The following is a 6,491-nucleotide window of genomic DNA, read 5'->3' on the forward strand; positions in this document are numbered from 1 at the left end:
GTATGAATAATATATATGTATATATACGATATACACAAGCCATGTGTAAATATATTTAATTATTGTTTTTTATTATTGTTTATTTTGTAGTTATGCACAAAGCTATACAATGGGCTATCTGTGCTATGCCCACCACGGGTATCGAAACCTGGTTTCTAGCGTTGTAAGTCCGCAGACATACCGCTGTGCCACTGGGGGGCTAAATATTATTAAATAAGCATGCATAGTTTAGTTCAATTGAATGTGTTATTTATAACAATAGTAGTTTTTTTTCTTTTAAAAACATAACTATTTATAATACTCCCTAAATGCCCCCCAGTGGCTCAGCGGTATGTCTGCGGACTTACAACGCTAGAAACCGGGTTTCGATACCCGTGGTGGGCAGAGCACAGATAGCCCTTGTGTAGCTTTGTGCATAATTAAAAACAAACTCCCTAAATAATAATAAAATAAATTACAGTGAAAACAATGAAGATTTTGTAGGTTTTGAACCAAACTAAATAACAGTAAACCTTTTTTTGATTTACGGTATTTTCTCATTTTGATGTTTTGAGCTCTTTTGTGTTTAGAATAATATATGATAATTTTTAAAGAATCAAATTTAAATTTTGTTCACTAAAAATCTTTCAAATGCGACTGTAGCTTTTTTTTCCCCAAAAAACTTTGTCTTCAAAATAAGGGTGCGTCTTATATTCCGAAAAATACGGTACATAAATAAGCGCTCCAATACAAAATAGTAACACTCCAATTATAGAAAACATATGAAGATATTTCTCTATATATGCTTATCTGTACTGGGCAGTGGGCACGGCCTAGTTGCCAGTGTGAGAAGCTACAGATAGAAGTGATTGTGGTTCAAGATGTAATGCTACTGAATATTATCTGAACTTTCAGCTTGGATTGAACAGTAAATCTCAAGAATCGGAAAAAGCCATGACTGATTTCTTCCTTCTAACATTATATTCCAGATCAATTTCCCAAACCCAGGTAGGTTTGTGTTGGATGTTGCCTAACAGCTCTTCCCTGACTCAGCAAAGACTCTATGTTACCCTGGGTTCTCTATCTTCCAGTGCTGATGCTCCTTGCACAATATGAAACCCAGGCAGCAGTCCATCTAGTAATCTAAACTTAACAATGATGCCATCATCTTACCACTGTTTTCAAGTTGAACTCTATCACAAAGCTCCTGGGTCACTATTCTGCCAGCAAAACCATTAATGGAGATAGGGCGGTAATTATAAGTACATATGCAGTTAACGTTCTTAGAAACATAATAGCTCCTCGGGAGTTACTGGCCTCAACCACAGAAGACTTGGGAGTTTTTCAGTGTTCTCTTAATTGACAACTCAGCATACCTAGTGTATGATTTGGTTTCTTTAAACAATGGCCTCATTGGAGATAAGCCCAGACTTCGTTTTTATTCTGGTGTTCTCTTGGCATCTCTTAGACAGACAGACCACAAAATGTCAATATTTTGATGGTCTAGAAGACTCGCTCGTTTTCTTCAGCTGCTGCTGATGTAATCCTGAGCTGTCACTCTACTCTCTGAGTATTTCATTTTAACTTTCGTATCCAATAGGGTGATAATATGGCAGACAAAGGTTGGAAGTGAATGGTTTACATTCATCGAAGTAAGAACCGGGGAAGGGGGTTTATCAGCCTTAATGAGCTAGATGGAAAATGACATGCTTGATAAGACTTCCAGAAGGTTTGGATGGTTCAGGCTACTAGGTCTTAAATTGTAACAACAAATAAGTACATAAAAGCGCAAGAATAAAGTAATTGGCCTTAAAGCATTCAAAAATAGGAATGTTAGCATTAGCCTATCAGCTCTGAATCACATTATGATTGTAGGATATCACACTTAAAATAAACAACTAAAAGTTCTGTTTCTGATGTAGCAAACGTGTAAACTTACACCACAATAAAATACAAGTGTAACTCTTACTCTTTATACATTCAACTGTGTGTTGTTCTCCTTGTGGGATAAGTGCCTAATTTGCTGGCATCCTTAGATATAAGAGTCCACAAGGTAATCCATACTGGATGGCACAAGAAGAAGCATGAAGCAGAAATGGTAGACCATTGACAAAAGTTTATTAATAAATTATTGTAGAAACAACTTAATACTGCACATTGTATCTATATTTATAGGAGAATGTGTCGGTTATGCTTGATTTCTAGTCAGTTGACAAACTTCGAAAGCAATCAACCACTCTCCTATCCTCTGCAAGTACTGCATTGGTCATTATTTAATCTTTTTTTTTATTGTTTTAGCATCTATCTACAGAGAGGGTGACAAGAAGGAAAGGACAGAGCATCAGGTAACATTGTACTCTGACATCTACAATAACTTGAGAGAATATTTAAATTCATACTTGAAAATATTCTTATTTTTCACTTCATTGATGGTTTAATAATGACCCCGTAACTTCTAACATCGGTTTTCCTATACTGACATCATCCTGCACTCGTGTGGTATTTTCAGTTATTCAATTAAAACGATTTCCCGAAACAGTAAATTAAGTAGGTTCGCGATATAAAGGGCGGTTTGGCAAGATATATTGCAAATTAATACTGAGTTCCGCTAAAACTTACTGAGCCTATGTTAAAAACAAATGAACTGGATACAAAGTGTAATACACAGTGAAATAATATTTATTTACACAACACCAATCAACTGCGTGTGTACTTCACCTTATGGACGATGTACAATCGTCTTTACTGGAGTTGTGTATTGATCTGGCTGGCTATGGTTCCTCAAGACATATTTTCAAACTGACTGACTCACTCAAGATGATGTTCACGACTGTCTAAAATTGCAGTTACTTCATTGAATCGGCAATATTACATTTATCCATAGCTACCTATATGATTAATCATTCCCATTCAAACATAAGAGAAATTAGAACCTCACGATATCATCTAGCCTACTATTGGAGGATTTGGACCTTCGTACATCACATGCAGCTTTACAGCTATACCTACCATGGGCAGACCAGGTATTATCTCCAAGGCATGATAAAGAACAAAGGTAGCTAGAATAAAACCAGCTTACTGACTTTCTTGGTCACGTGTTATGTTAAAACTTCACAAACCTAGTACAAATGATTTTTTAAAAATTCCACATTAAAATAAGAAGGTGCAAAAACGTGTGATGTGCCTGCATACCATAGAAACAGACATGTGTCACTGGAGTAACAAAGTTTAACTTTTACATCTTTTCACATGCATGATGATTTACATATTTTTCCATATAAACTTTTCTCTGAAACAGTTTTTATAGCTTGAACAACTTGTGTTTTGACTAATGCAGTTTTATTAATGTTTACTTAAACATTAGGAAAAAGTTGTATTGATACATGTTCTCATTACCAACTACTAACTCAACCTGAACAGTCACTATACTATACCACACACTCCATATTATTAACAAAAACCAAACAATTCAAAACTCCAGATATTTTGGCTGAGGGAAAAAATAGTAAATGAAAACTGTGATTCTGTACTTCTAGTTAATGGCAGTTCTAATTAGTGTATGATGCAATAATGACAAATGTGGATGCTATTTCTATTTTCCAGTGTTCTATTATTTTTGCTCTCTTCTCACTCATTCTCCACTTTAATTTCACAGATTATGCATATAAAATCAGAGTTGCAAGTGCACCATAATACAACATCATGTGTGTAGTTATGCAATGCTCACAGTGTTAATGATTTTTTGGCTCTCTAGCCATCATTATTCACTATTCTAACTGGTAAAACCTAGTGAACTCGGAAGTACCCTAACTGTTGAAGTTTGCCTTTCATTCCCAACATTAATGACATGGAGATTAACTTGTCTTACGGACATGGGTTTGACAAAGTTAATTATTCGTGTGTCAACTCTTCTTCCTTTAACTTACTATGAACAGTCAGGAAAAAATCGATTTGCTATCCCTTAATTAGCTCTGAGTAGTAGTGAATGTCAGCAATTACAAATTATTTTCTGCTTATTGGTCTAACCAATACTTCGGATGATCATTAGTTGTATATTATTTCAGTTCGGTAGCATGTTCTATACATTTCCACTCACCATGAGACTGCTGAATTTCATAGATTTAAGCTACTACAGTACAAGTACGGCTGCTGAGAGCTTTCTGAAGCATCAGTTAATTTCCTCTCTTTCTCAAACAATGGACAAGTAAGTCAGTAAATATTCATCCGACCTTATAGTATAAGTCAATCAGGAAGCAGCATTATAAAATGGGGACATTGTGATCATATGGTGGTCAAACGAAATAGCAGCTACAGCGAAAAGAACAGCAGAAGGAATCGTACAGTTAAAGCACGACAGATTACAGTATTTATTTATATTTTTCAGAATTACATACCATCTTGCAGTGTTTATAATGATGTAGTCTACTAGCATGTTGTTTTGAAATTAAATTAAGATTCTACAGCATTAGTCACAGCTGTTACTGGTTTCATTGGTATTTTTTTGTGATGATAAATAGCTATGTCCTGTTTCTTCCATCAAGCTGATGCTTTTTTGACATTTTATCACAGGTTCTATTCTACCTCTTGGTTGTCTTCACCGTTTTTTGATGTGTGACTTCCTGCTTTTAAATTAATGTGGATTTCAGCCAATTCACGTGTTCGTGTAGACACTCCACAGGTTGTGGCAGTCTGTACATAAGATTTATTGTTAGCATAACATCTTTTTTCAAACATTATATTTGTAGAACAGCCAATAGACTTTTGTTCACTTGAATGATACTGTTGTGAGCTATATTTTCAATGATTTAAATTGGATGTAAGCCATTGGATGTATGACATTATGGTCAATTAAGTTTGTGAGAGTAGGACTAGAATGCTCTAGATGATGTCACGAAAACCTAGTACTTTTGCGAAGCATCTAGAGACAAAACTACATTATAAGTACAAGGAACATTAAAGGATTGAATTAGTGTTTAGTTTTCAGTTGGTAGTGACTGTCATTGAGTGAAGTATTTGGATGAGTATTAGATCGCATAATTTCAGTTACTCAGTCAATTACCTGTGAAATTATAAAAGTTTATTTTTACCTTCATGGTAATACCATAAAAAGGTATATCCATTTGAACATCATTTGTAAACTTAGGCCTAAATTTAGAAGTTACAACAGTGTACAAACTTTTAGAAACGTTAAGGAAGAAATAAACAGAATTATCCTCAGTACATGGTCTGAATTTCGAATTATTTTCACCAAATAATTTAAAAGAGTTCGCCTAATGATAGAACAATATTACAACAGTGGTGTAAGAAGTGGGATTATTTTGGTGAATATAAAATAGAACATTTAGTAAGCTTCATTTTTCGAGATGACCTAATGAGGCGATATCGGGGATTTCTTAGAGCTAATGAAACAGTTAAAAGAGTACCAAGAAGAGCAGGACAGAAAATCAAAAAAGATGATGAAAGGAGGCCAAAATTAATGTATATCAAAAGGAAAGAAACCAAAAATTAGAAGAAAGAGATGGAAATATAAAAGAAGACCAAGAAGAAAGATATATAAAATCCAAAGAACAAGAAAGGGAGGGAAACTTAGAAGAACATGACAGGAAACTAAAAGAAAACCAAAAAAACAAGAATTTAAGAGAAGGGTTAAAAGAAAGCAATGTGCTACTTAAAGAACAATTAAAAATAAACCTGATTGAAGACAAGATCAATGAAACTATAGGGATATATAGAGGGATAACAACAACAAGTCTGAAGAAATATAGAAGGACATCAAAAAAGTCCAGGAAAGCTGTAATGACAATTGATGAAGTGAAAAAAGCATCAATGGGGTACAAAAGAACATTAGTGATATAATAAAATATCTAGGAAATGAATAACCAAATACAAGTATTAAACCATCACAGCTCTTTCTGCATCAATTCAAGAGTTCCAACCTAAACACTATCTACTACAAAATACGGAATAGAGGAACTTATTTGGTTTAACAATATTGTTGTGCCAACTGTTACTGAAGTACCTTTCAGTAATACTCTGACCATTATACTAGAAAAAGTAAGAGTGCACTTCTATTAGGGGCAAGTATCGTTTCATTTCATTTTTATTAGGATTGTTACAGGGACTTCACAATAAAAAATGGGGGGCAGTATAGTGGGCTATATTTCATTACTTTGCAAATGGAGTTGCAGGTCTTAATGATGACTTTAAGAACAGAAGATTTAATTAGATAGGTTCAATAGGTAACTTCTCAATAAACTTGTTTAGGAGTACCTCATCACAATCTTCAAAATGAAATGGTAAGTAATGCCTTACCATGCAATCTACTTAACTCATCTGAATAAGCAGCCAAGTTTCTTTGGGGTCCTTGCCTTAAGTACTTGGATGTTTGTTTGTTATGAATTTTGCGCAAAGCTACACGAGGGCTATCTGCACTAGCCATCCCTAATTTAGCAGTGAAAGACTAGAGGGAAGGCAGCTAGTCATCACCACCCACCGCCAGGTCTTGGGCTATA

The sequence above is a fragment of the Limulus polyphemus genome, unplaced genomic scaffold (assembly GCF_000517525.1).
Source record: "Limulus polyphemus unplaced genomic scaffold, Limulus_polyphemus-2.1.2 Scaffold3354, whole genome shotgun sequence".
In the NCBI taxonomy this organism is placed as follows: domain Eukaryota; kingdom Metazoa; phylum Arthropoda; class Merostomata; order Xiphosura; family Limulidae; genus Limulus; species Limulus polyphemus.